Here is a 13,890-nt window from a genome sequence, read left to right on the forward strand (position 1 = left end):
GGGGAGAGTTGATAATGTTGTTATACAAGTAAATAATAATTATGTCCCCGTTGATTTTGTTGTTTTGGATATTGAATGCAATGCTTCATGCCCTATTATTTTGGGAAGACCGTTTCTTAGAACTGCAGGTGCTATCATTGATATGAGAGATGGAATAATTCGTTATCAATTTCCACTCAAAAGAGGTATGGAACACTTCCCTAGAAAAATAAAGAAGTCACCTTATGCCTCTATTTATAGGACAACTTATGGTGTTGATGAGCCACCTCTTGACAATACTTGATTAGCACCCTTTCTGCGCCTAGCTCAAAGGCGTTAAAGAAAAGCGCTTATGGGAGACAACTGACAAGGGATTAACGTGTCAATGCCTACGGGTTGTAGGCTAGGGTTTAGTTGGAAGTAGAGGGCAAGTAGATCTCGAAGGTTTCAGCCGGAAAAGTACTCGACTGCTATGAAAACTAGGGTTGCGTAAACAATGATTCGATCCTCTCTTTGTCCCTCGACTCTCCCTTATATAGGAGGCGGAGCCGAGGATTTCGTATTACACAAGTTTACAGATTTCCGGGAGACTCTTTGAGTTCAACCCGTGAAGTTACAAATCTCCTCATTCCTAATACAACTCTATCTTTCCTTAACAACTAATTGGGCTTCCGAACTTCCTTTTCTTCGACTTCATGGGCCTTCAGTAAACCCCGGGTGCCATCTTTGGCAGGCCCATTGGGGATGCCTATGTCAGTAGCCCCCGAGATTTTGCTTGAATCGGAGAATCAAGGAAAATCTCCAACTTTACAATTATCATATAATTTCTTTGAGTTAACACATATCTTTAATAAAACAATCATATATTGTACAGGGATAACGGTAATTGGGGCTAGTTCATCTGACGGATCAGGTACTAGTTAACTGCTCTTGTGGCAATCCGCAAAAACCTACTTCAAGATCACGTCCCCGGACATGATCTCGGGATACTGGCGTAACTCGACATGTGCCGCTTAAGGTCTTACCAGATGTCGACTTCTAGTCATGTTTTATCGGGTACCTAACGCGTCTGTTAGGATTTTTCTTCGTATCTGTTGATACGGAAAAAAGTAGCAAACCGCCGTCAGAGACGGTGCCACGCCGCACAGGACGGATCCTAGGACTTACCTTCGCGAAGTTTTGCGGCATTCAGAGATTATTCGCGACTGAGGCGCTCTGAGAATATATATTGTCAAGTGCCTTTTTCGGTTGATGGAATAGCTCATTTATTCGAGTCAACGGATGACTTGTATATTTTTATCTTGTCCTCCCGATGGGAGTATATGAAGAGGTATTTATATAACTCGAAATATACTCATCATGCTGTTTCTAAATTCATCGGGCACGCGAACAGCGTTCCCGATGGGAGTAGCCCCCGGGGCTATAGCCAAGTGCTTGGACTTGGTTGTAGGCTCACCAATTTAATGCCCTTTATTGCTATATTGTCATCTTTCTGCTATTTTTCTCGGGTGCGCGGCCAGCGCTCCCGATGGGAGTAGCCCCCGAGCATATGGACAAATGCTTGCATTTGATCATAGGCTCTCGCCTATACTCGAGGTTTTCCTTCTTTCTAAAGTAGCCCCCGAGCATTTGATCAAAAACTTGTATTTGATCAAAAGCTCTCGAAATTGTCATCACTTCATTATCATCAATCTTCATAACACCGCAGTCGAAATTTCCCTTTGTTAAAGTGACATCAGTGCTGACGATAGCCACGACCACGGTATCGAGAAAACGCGAGTTCTGTCTTGTCGCTGACCCGTGGACCCAAAGTCTGTAGCACGTTGACACGTTGCGCAAGTGGGGGACACATGTCCTCCGCTTTTTCTGGCACGCGCGTTGTAGCGCCTGTCCAGTTCCTTCACAGTGAAAATACATTCTTACCCCTTGAACCACGTGTAAAGAATCCGATCCATTCTATCATCCAACGGTGCGTCGATTCGCAAGTTGACTATAAAAGACCTTCTTCTTCCTCCGTTCTTCCCTTTGTTGCGCCGCACCTCTGCTTCTCTCTCTTTCCAAAATCCCCATTGCCAAAAACGCTCCTGCGCCCGTGTTTTACTTCCTTTCCACAGTCAATCCCACTGAATGCCGCCGCGAACAAGGCTTACCAAGCACACCTCCTCCATGGCGACAGAAAACCTGCAGATCCCTGAGTGGGAGAGATCTAGGATCTCCAATCAAGATGTGAACCTGCTCAAGAAGCTCGGGTTCATGAAGCAAGAGAAGACGATGATCTTCCCCGGCGAGGAGAGCTACCCCACGCCGCGCATTGGATACCGGGTAACCGTTGTTGACCACCTCATCCGCGGCTCCTCATTCCTCGAATGCCTTGCCCGCTTCTTCCGTCTCGAAGAAAACTTCCGCTGATAATCTCAACGAAGATTCTTCGAGTGCTGATCCAGTCGAGTTTGAATGAACTACGGTAGCAGCTTCAAGCGATGAAGAAACAAGCACTTATAATAATGGAGCAGTCTCGAAGATCGTCCGAGAAAGAGAAACAAGCGCTCCAAGCAAGCCCGGAAGCCTTGCTCGTCGTTACCGAGCTGCACATGCTACCTCCCGAGAAGATTATATGCTTCAATTGATGACTGACGCCAGCTTGGATATGGCGGGTATGACTTTCCAACTTTGAAGTCCTTTTACTTGTATGCTGATTGTTGCTCATTATGATACTTCTGTCGAGTAGGTTCTTTTTTGGATGCTGATGCCGAAGATCAGAGGGTTGATGCAAGATCAAACGCACTTGTCAAGCTTGCCTTGGATCATGGCTCCAACTTCTGGGCCACACCTGAACGTACTCGTCAAATCGTCAGATTCCAAGATCGCGCAGGCCAGGTCCAGCAATACCTTGATTTTTGCACTAAGACTTTGGCCATGGTCTATAATGCTATGTTCCCGCGAAATGTTCAACCCAAGACACTTCCCGAGCTGATGAACAAGTTCAAAAACGCTCAACAGATCCATGGTTTTGTAAGAGCTCAATTGGTAGCTGGCGCCAGATTTGCTCTGATTATGCTGCAGATCCGTCACTCGAAGTTGGAGATGACCAAGGTCGTTGAAGTTGTTCATGCCAAGTTGAAAGGGCGGCGGAGGTCCGTCGACAAAATCAATGAGAGGGTGACACCCGTAGCCGAGGAAATGATCGATGATCTTCTTCGGATGGATCCTGACTTTTTCATGGAGGGTCATTATGCTGATTTCATGGGTGCGTCTGCCGACGAAGACAGAGTTAACATACATGACCTAGTGTATCATGAATAAGGATTTGTTTTGTCCTGTCGAAATTTTTCCCTGTCAAGAGACCCGTCATGCAATAAACCCTGTGTATATTGTAGAATAACTTGTCTATTTTTTCCTTTCTTAAAGCCCCCGAGCGTTTCGGTGTATACTATTTTTAGTGGTTTTGCGAGGTGTTTTGAACCAAGGCAAATATTTTTTGTTGAGTGTATATTGTATTTGCGGGTATGAGCCCCCGAGCCGGTCGAAGAAAAAGATGTATATCACCAATATCTTTACTATATTGCAGCACCGCGAGTCCGCCTCATTAAAAACCTTCCAGCCCCACTCGGTGCCCTGAAAGGAAAAGAGTGCGTCTGAAAACTCGCGGGCGTTTCAGTACATTGTATGTTTACATAGAGGACTATATTTCGACTTAAGCATAGAATCGCCTAAGCTGCGCCACGTTCCAGGGATTTGGCTCCGCGATCCCTGTCTTCTTGTCCTTGATTCTGTACGCTCCTCCTTCGATTACTTCTGTGACGATGTATGGTCCCAGGCATGGCGACTCGAGTTTTTCATGGCTATCTTGTGTAAGCCGAAGAACTAAATCGCCAACTTGGGAAGATCTTGGTCGCAATCATCGACTGTGATAATTTTTCATATCTTGCTGATATTTGGCGACTCTGGATAGTACTTCGTCACGAGCTTCGTCAAGTGCATCCACATCGTCTTCCAGCGCCTTTCTCGAGGTTTCTTCATCAAATTCCGCCACTCTCGGGGAATTGTGTTCTATTTCTATCGGCAATACTGCCTCAGCTCCATGAACCAGAAAAAACGGAGTTTCCTGTGTTGTTGTGTTGGGTGTTGTTCGTATGCTCCATAGCACGCTGGGTAACTCCTCCGGCCAAGTATGTCGGGCTTTTTCCAATGGTGCTAATAGGCGCTTCTTGATGCCGTTGCAGATGACGTCGTTTGCTTTCTCGACTTGACCACTGGTTTGCGGGTGCGCAACTGACGCAAAATTTAGCTTGATGCCTACTTCTGCACAATAGGCCTTGAATTCCTTTGAAGTAAAGTTACTACCATTGTCTGTGACGATGCTATGAGGAACTCCTTACCGGAAAACGATGCTCTTGATGAATTTGACCGCTGATGCTGCGTCTGGCGAGTTTATTGGTTTTGCCTCAACCCACTTGGTAAACTTGTTGATAGCTACGAGCATATACTCGTATCCTCCTGGCCACGCCTTGTGCAATTTTCCCACCATATCAAGACCCCATTGAGAAAAGGGCCACGACAATGGTATTGGCATCAGTTCTGCTGCCGGAGAATGAGGTTTTGCGGCAAACCTTTGACACACATCACAGGTACGCACTATGTCCTTTGCATCCTCGATGGTTGTTAGCCAATAAAACCCTGCTCTGAAAACCTTGGCCGCAATAGCTCGACTACTTGCGTGGTGTCCGCATACGCCCTCGTGTACATCCTTTAAAAGCAGTCGACCTTCTTCAGCTGTGACACACCGCTGCAAGACTCCCGATATACTTTTCTTATAAAGTTCGCCTTTAACCACAGTGAAGGCTTTGGACCGTCGAATAATTCGCCTTGCTTCTACTGGATCTTCGGGTACTTCCTTCCTTGAGATATATGCGATATAAGCCTGCATCCAAGGGATTTGTACCACCATCACCTCATGCGACTCTTCTTCATCTCCCGATATATTTGCTTCTGTTGCTGCTGGAGCCCCGGGCCTTTCTCGACCTTTTCCTTTCTCTTTGGCTGTTTCCTTGCCTTGGTCGATCTTTCACTTATCACCTCCCAAAATACCCCGGGTGGTATTGCTAAACACTGTGACCCGATGTTTGCCAAAACATCGGCTTCATCATTGCTGAGTCTACTGACATGATTTACCTCACACCCGTCGAAGAGCCTTTCTAACTCATTGTATAACTCCTTGTATGCTATCATGCTGTCGTTGACTGCATCACATTGATTCATGACTTGTTGAGCCACCAGTTGGGAGTCACCGAATACTTTTAATCGGGTCGCACCACAAGCTTTCGCCATCTTCATTCCATGTATCAGCGCTTCGTACTCTGCCTCGTTGTTAGAGGCGTTAGGGAACGTCATCCGTAGTACATACTTCAGCTTGTCTCCTTGTGGTGAAACTAATATCACGTCTGCTCCAACTCCTTCTAACCTTTTGGACCCGTCGAAATTCATGGTCCAAGTTCTCGACAAATCTGGGGGTCCCGTATTTTGCAGCTCCATCCACTCTGTGACGAAGTCTGGTAATATCTGCGACTTTATCGCTTTTCTTTTTTCATATGTGATGTCCCGAGGGGAAAGCTCTATTCCCCAAAGGGAGACACGACCCGTAGCTTCCGGGTTATTCAGTATATTGGACAAAGGCGCCTCATTGACCACTATTATCGGGTGTGCCGAGAAATAGTGTCGCAACTTTCTTGCTGTTGTGAATACTCCGTACGCTAGCTTCTGATAATGCGGGTATCGTTGTTTTGAAGGAGATAAAACTTCGCTGATGAGTATACCGGCCTCTGTACTCCGTGGAGTTTTCCTTCTTCTTCGCGCTCAACCACAAGTACTGTACTGACCACCTGAGGTGTGGCCGCGATATACAATAGGAGAGGTTATTTTTTCCTTTGGTGCCACCAGTATTGGTGGTGTCGAGATTGTGCCCTTGAGATCCTCGAAAGCTCTATCTGCTTCTTCGTTCCACTCGAACTTTTCTCCTTGCTTAATCAAGGCGTAAAACGGCAACGCCTTTTCTCCTAGCACTGGCAACGAATCCGCTTAAAGCTGCAACTCGCCCAGTTAACTGTTGTATCTCCTTTAACTTTGTTGGTTTCCGCATCATTACGATAGCCTGAATTTTCTCCGGGTTAGCTTCAATTCCTCTTGCTGACACCAGGAACCCGAGAAGTTCTCCCGCAGGGACGCCGAAAGAGCACTTCGTCGGATTTAGCTTGAGGCAAAATTTGTCGAGGTTGTCGAAGGTTTCCTTGAGATCATCGATCAAAGTTGACCCCTTCTTTGTTGTTATGACGACATCGTTAATGTAGACCTGAACGTTCTTGCCAATCTGCGTGGCAAAGCACTTTTGCATCATCCGCTGATATGTTGCACCCACGTTTTTCAACCCGAAGGGCATTGTTCCGTAGCAGAATACGCCATAGGGGGTAATGAAAGTTGTTTTGATTTCATCTTCTTCCTTTAGTCGATTCTGGTTGTAACCAGAATATGCATCCAAGAAGGAAAGACGTTCACAACCTGCCGTGGAGTCGATAATTTGATCGATCCTTGGGAGGGGAAAGTGATCCTTTGGACAATGTTTAATGAGACACGTGAAGTCGACGCACATGCGAAGGACCTCTGTGTCTTTCTTCGGGACCAGCACTGGGTTTGCTACCCACGTGGCTTCTGTGTGTATCTCTTTGATGAACCCAGCTTCTCTGAGTCGATTAATTTCTGACAGCATAGCTTTGCGGTTTGGTTCCGAAAAACGCCGCAAAGGTTGTCTGATTGGCCTGGCCAATGGATCTAAGTTAAGGGGGTGCTCGACAAGTTCCCTGGGTACTCCTGGCATGTCAGCTGGACACCATGCGAAGATTTCCCAGCGCTCACGGAGGAATTCGATGAGCGCGCTTTCCTATGCGAAGTCCATGTTTGTGGCGATAGCTGTCGTCTTCTTGGGATCTATCGGGTGTATCTGTACTTCCTTCGCGTTCTTGGTGGTATCAAAGGTTGGTTCCTTGAGAGGCCTCCCGACATCTGGCAACACGTCGTAGTCTGTTGTCAGCTTTGACGCCATATATTCTGCCTGCATCCCGAAGGTTTCTGACAGCCGATGAAAATCCTTGTCGCACTTGTCCGCTAGCGCGAAACTGCCTTTTACTGTAATTGGTCCCTTGGGTCCAGGGAGCCTCCACAACAAATATGTGTAGTGGGAATCTAGCATATGCGGGTCGTCCCAATAGAGCGTGGTACTGTGATGGGAAATCCACGACTTCGAATTCCAGCCTTTCTATCTTGTAATTCTCCCGGGTTTCAAACTGAACGTCGAGATTGATCTTTCCCAGTGGATAACTTGGCTTGTCTGGTGTGATACCATGGAAACGCGTATCCGTTGGTTTTAAGTTCGCCAGGGATATATTCATCTTCCTCAATGTATCTGCGTACATAAGATTTAAACTGTTGCCTCCATCTATAAACACTCATGATACGTCGAATCCTCGCGATCACCGCCGGTAAGATTAAAGCTGATTGCCCTGGTCGACGAACCTGCTGCGGGTGGTCCGTTATGGTAAAGCCAATGTCATGTCCCGACCAATTCAAATAATCTATTGTTGGTGGGGGCATCTTCTCTGCCATGAAAACTTGTCACGAAATTACTTTCTGAGCTCTATTGGATGGCCTCGCTTTCTGAATCATCGAGACCGCACCGTTGGTGTCGATATAAGGAGGTGGTTGTGGAGCTGCCGCTATTCGCAGCTGATGCCGATTTTCGTCCGTAATTGCGGGAGGAGGTGGAAGATGAACCTCGCTCCTTGGCCCCTGAGGGTATCTGTTTGCTGCCTGTGCGTTGGCATGCCCTGCAAACCTGTTCAACGCCTGAAAAGTTCGACAGTCTTTCTGCAAGTGTCCTGACTGCCTTTTTCCATTATTGTCGAGATAGAAGTGCATTTGGCATGGTCCGTTCATCATATCTTCGGGAGATATATACGGCCTCTGGAACTTTGGACCATTATTTTGCCTACTTGCACACGGACTATCCCTGTAATCACTACGCTGCTCACCACTCTTTTGATAATCATCTCGATTGTTTCCTCCATTATTTCCTCGGAAGCCGACCGATATTTGGCCGGGACCGCCGTGATCTAAAAACTGGCGAGAAAAACGCCGTCTATTTTTAATGTTTCTGTTACGATCCTCCTCAGGCGACCTATGTCGCTTGTTGTTGACAGTATCCTCTCCGTCGGCCCAGCGATTTGCTATCTCCATGAGTGTTGCTATTGTCTTTGGATTAGTCCTTCCCAGGTCCTCGATGAGATCCTTTCGCCGGATCCCCGCGACAAAAGCATCTATCGCTCTCTCGTCGGATACATTTGCCGCCGAGTTTTTGATAATATTCCACCTCTCGTATGTACTCCCTCATCGACTCGTCATACTTCCGTCGACGAGCTCTCAGTTCCTCTATTGACGCAGGTTTCTTGCATGTGGACAAGAAATTCTTTACGAACAGGTCCTCGAAGGTTTTCCAACTGTCGATAGACCCAGGTGGTAGCTTCTTAATCCATGATCGAGCTGCGCCGTGATACGTCTCCAACGTATCGATAATTTCTTGTGTTCCATGCCACATTATTGATGTTATCTACATGTTTTATGCACACTTTATGTCATATTCGTGCATTTTCTGGAACTAACCTATTAACAAGATGCCGAAGTGCCGGTTCCTCGTTTTCTGCTGTTTTTGGTTTCGGAAATCCTAGTAACGAAATATTCTCGAATCGGACGAAATCAACGCCAAAGTTCCTATTTTCATCGGAAGCATCCAGAACACCCGGAAGGACCGGAGGGGGCCACGGGGCCACCAAACCCTAGGCTGGCGCGGCCGGAGGGGGCCGCGCCGCCCTATGGTGTGGCCCCCCGTCAGCCCTCTCCGCGCCGCCTCTTCGCCTATATAAAGCCCCTCGGATCAGAAAACCCGATACCAATTGACGAAACCCACGAAAACCTTCCGGAGCCGCCGCCATCGCGAAGCCAAGATCCGGGGGACAGGATCTTCGTTCCGGCACCCTGCCGGAGCGGGGAAGTGCCCCGGAAGGCTTCTCCATCAACACCGCTGCCATCTCCACCGCCATCTTTATCACCGCTGCTGCTCCCATGAGGAGGAGTAGTTCTCCATCGAGGCTCGGGGCTGTACCGGTAGCTATGTGGTTCATCTCTCTTCCATGTACTTCAATACAATGATCTCATTGAGATTCATATGAGTTTGTATCACAATTTATCTATGTGCTACTCTAGTGATGTGTTATTAAAGTAGTTTTATTCCTCCTCGCATGTGTGCAAAGGTGACGAGTGCGTGCACCATGTTAGTACTTGGTTTATGCTATGATCATGATCTCTTGAAGATTGCGAAGTTAACTATTGCTATGATAATATTGATGTGATCTATTCCTCCTACATATGCATGAAGGTGACAAGTGTGCATGCTATGCTAGTACTTGGTTTAGTAGCGTTGATCTATCTTACACTAAAGGTTACTAAAATATGAGCATTATTGTGGAGCTTGTTAACTCCGGCATTGAGGGTTCGTGTAATCCTACGCAATGTGTTCATCATCCAACAAAAGTGTAGAGTATGCATTTATCCGTTCTGTTATGTGATCAATGTTGAGAGTGTCCACTAGTGAAAGTGTAATCCCTAGGCCTTGTTCCTAAATACCGCTGAGTTACTACTCGCTTGTTTACTTGCTTTTACTCTGTGTTACTACTCGCTGCAATATTACCACCATCAACTACACGCCAGCAAGCACTTTTCTGGCACCGTTGCTACTGCTCATATATATTCATACCACCTGTATTTCACTATCTCTTCGCCGAACTAGTGCACCTATTAGGTGTGTTGGGGACACAAGAGACTTCTTGCTTTGTGGTTGCAGGGGTTGCATGAGAGGGATATCTTTGACCTCTTCCTCCCCGAGTTCGATAAACCTTGGGTATCCACTTAAGGGAAACTTGCTGCTGTTCTACAAACCTCTCGCACTTGGAGGCCCAACACTGTCTACAGGAAAGGAGGGGAACGTAGACATCAAGCACTTTTCTCGGCGCCGTTGCCGGGGAGGAAAGGTAAAAAGGCACTCATACTACGGTCTCGGGTAAAGTATTTTTCTCGGCGCCGTTGTGTGTGTGCTCAAAGCTATTTCCTTTAGATCCTGCAATTGCATCTTTTTGTTTCTTGTTTACACTAGTTTGGCATAATGTACAAGAGTGAGCTTCTTATTCTATTTCCTGATTTAAAACATGGATTGTTTGATGCGAAAATTAAAAAACCTATGAAATCTTCTTTGCATGCTGATAGTAATATTAGTATGAACGCTTTGAACACCATTGTTGACAATAATATAGAAAGTTCTAAGCTTGGGGAAGCTGGTTTTCATGATATTTTTAGTCCCCCAAGCATTGAGGAGAAAATTTTCTTTGATGATACTTTGCCTCCTATTTATGATGATTATAATGATAGTGGTCTTTTGGTGCCACCTACTATGGAGAGTGAATTTGATTACGATTACAATATGCCTCCTATATTTGATGATGAGAATAATAATGATAGCTACTTTGTTGAATTTGCTCCCACTACAACTAATAAAATTGATTATGCTTATGTTGGGAGTAGTAATAATTTTATGCATGAGACTCATGATAAGAATGTTTCATTTGATAGTTATATTGTTGAGTTTGCTCATGATGCTACTGAAAGTTATTATGAGAGAGGAAAATATGGTTGTAGAAATTTTCATGTTACTAAAACACCTCTCTATGTGCTGAAATTTTTGATGCTACACTTGTTTTATCTTCCTATGCTTGTTACTTTGCTCTTCATGGACTTGTTTATTTACAAGATCCCTATGCATAGGAAGCATGTTAGACTTAAATGTGTTTTGAATTTGCCTCTTGATGCTCTCTTTTGCTTCACATACTATTTCTTGCGAGTGCATCATTAAAACTGCTGAGCCCATCTTAATGGCTAAAAAGAAAGAACTTCTTGGGAGATAACCCATGTGTTATTTTGCTACAGTACTTTGTTTTATATTTGTGTCTTGGAAGTTGTTTACTACTGTAGCAACCTCTCCTTATCTTAGTTTTGAGTTTTGTTGTGCCAAGTTAAGCCGTTGATAGAAAAGTAAGTACTAGATTTGGATTACTGCGCAGTTCCAGATTTCTTTGCTGTCACGAATCTGAGCCCACTGCCCTGCAGGAAGCTCAGAAAATTATGCCAATTTACGAGCATGATCCTCAGATATGTACGCAACTTTCATTCAATTTGAGCATTTTCGTTTGAGCAGGTCTGGTGGCCTAATAAAATCCATCTTTACGGACTGTTCTGTTTTGACAGATTCTGCCTTTTATTTCGCATTGCCTCTTTTGCTATGTTGGATGAATTTCTTTGATCCATTGATGTCCAGTAGCTTTATGCAATGTCCAGAAGTGTTAAGAATGATTGTGTCACCTCTGAACATGTTAATTTTTATTGTCCACTAACCCTCTAATGAGTTGTTTCGAGTTTGGTGTGGAGGAAGTTTTCAAGGGTCAAGAGAGGAGGATGATATACTATGATCAAGGAGAGTGAAAGCTCTAAGCTTGGGGATGCACCCGGTGGTTCACCCCTGCATATATCAAGAAGACTCAAGCGTCTAAGCTTGGGGATGCCCAAGGCATCCCCTTCTTCATCGACAAATTATCAGAGTTCCTTCTCTTGAAACTACATTTTTATTCGGCCACATCTTATGTGCTTTTTCTTGGAGCGTCTCGTTTGTTTGCTTTTGTTTTTGTTTGTGTTTGAATAAATTGGATTACATCATGCTTGTGTGGGAGAGAGACACGCTCCGCTGGTTCGTATGAACACATGTGTTCTTAGCTCATAATATTCATGGCGAAGTTTCCTCTTCGTTAAATTGTTATATGGTTGGAATTGGAAAATGATACATGTAGTAATTGCTATAATGTCTTGGGTAATGTGATACTTGGCAATTGTTGTGCTCATGTTTAAGCTCTTGCATCATATGCTTTGCACCCATTAATGAAGAAATACATAGAGCATGCTAAAATTTGGTTTGCATAATTGGTCTCTCTAAGGTCTAGATAATTTCTAGTAAGGTGTTTGAACAATAAGGAAGACGATGTATAGTCTTATAATACTTGTAATATGTCTTTTATGTGAGTTTTGTCTGTACTAGTTCATCCTTGTGTTTGCCTCAAACAACCTTGCTAGCCTAAACCTTGTATCGAGAGGGAATACTTCTCATGCATCCAAATACTTGAGCCAACACTATGCCATTTGTGTCCACCATACCTACCTACTACATGGTATTTCCCGCCATTCCAAAGTAAATTGCTTGAGTGCTACCTTTAAACAATTCAAAATTTATTACCTCTTATTTGTGTCAATGTTTTATAGCTCATGAGGAAGTATGTGGTGTTTATCTTTCAATCTTGTTGGGCAACTTTCACCAATGGACTAGTGGCTTCATCCGCTTAGCCAATAATTTTGCAAAAAGAGCTGGCAATGGGATTCCCAGTCCCAAATTAACAAACTAAAAATAGACACTCCTCCATGGTATGTGATTGTTGGACGGCACCCGAAGGATTCGGTTAGCCATGGCTTGTGTAAGCAAAGGTTGGGAGGAGTGTCATCATAATAAAACTAAAATAAAAAGGTACTCCTTCATGGTATGAGATTGTTGGCAGGCACCCGAGGATTCGGTTAGCCATGGTTTGTGAAAGAAAGGTTGGAAGGAGTGCCATCCAAAAATAAAATAAAATGGGAGCCGCTCTTTGAAGGTTTGTCTGGCAAGGGGGTTAGAGTACCCGCTACCATTCGTTGACAACAACATACACCTCTCAAAACTTTACTTTTATGTTCTCTTTATGTTTTCAAAATAAAAGCTCTAGCACAAATATAGCAATCGATGCTTTTCCTCTATGGAGGACCATTCTTTTACTTTCAATGTTGAGTCAGTTCACCTATTTCTCTCCACCTCAAGAAGCAAACACTTGTGTGAACTCGTGCATTGATTCTTACATATTTGCATATTGCATTTGTTATATTGCTTTGCATTGACAATTATCCATGAGATATACATGTTATAAGTTGAAAGCAACCGCTGAAACTTCATCTTCCATTGTGTTGCTTCAATGTCTCTACTTTGAATTATTGCTTTATGAGTTAACTCTTATGCAAGACTTATTGATGCTTGTCTTGAAGTGCTATTCATGAAAAGTCTTTGCTTTATGATTCAGCTTGTTTACCCATGTCATATACATTGTTTTGATCACTGCATTCACTACATATGCTGTACAAATAGTATGATCAAGGTTATGATGGCATGTCACTCCGTAAATTATCTTTGTTATCGTTTTACCCGCTCGGGACGAGCGTAACTAAGCTTGGGGATGCCGATACGTCTCCAACGTATCGATAATTTCTTGTGTTCCATGCCACATTATTGATGTTATCTACATGTTTTATGCACACTTTATGTCATATTCGTGCATTTTCTCGGAACTAACCTATTAACAAGATGCCGAAGTGCCAGCTCTCGTTTTCTGCTGTTTTTGGTTTCGAAATCCTAGTAACGAAATATTCTCTGAATCGGACGAAATCAACGCCAAAGTTCCTATTTTCATCGGAAGCATCCGAACACCCGGAAGGACCGGAGGGGGGCCACAGGGCCACCAAACCCTAGGCTGGCGCGGCCGGAGGGGGCCGCGCCGCCCTATGGTGTGGCCCCCCTGCCGGCCCTCCCGCGCCGCCTCTTCGCCTATATAAAGCCCCTGGATCGGAAAACCCGATACCAATTGACGAAACCCACGAAAACCTTCCGGAGCCGCCGCCATCGCGAAGCCAAGA

The sequence above is a fragment of the Lolium rigidum genome, chromosome 4 (genome assembly GCF_022539505.1).
Source record: "Lolium rigidum isolate FL_2022 chromosome 4, APGP_CSIRO_Lrig_0.1, whole genome shotgun sequence".
Taxonomy (NCBI): domain Eukaryota; kingdom Viridiplantae; phylum Streptophyta; class Magnoliopsida; order Poales; family Poaceae; genus Lolium; species Lolium rigidum.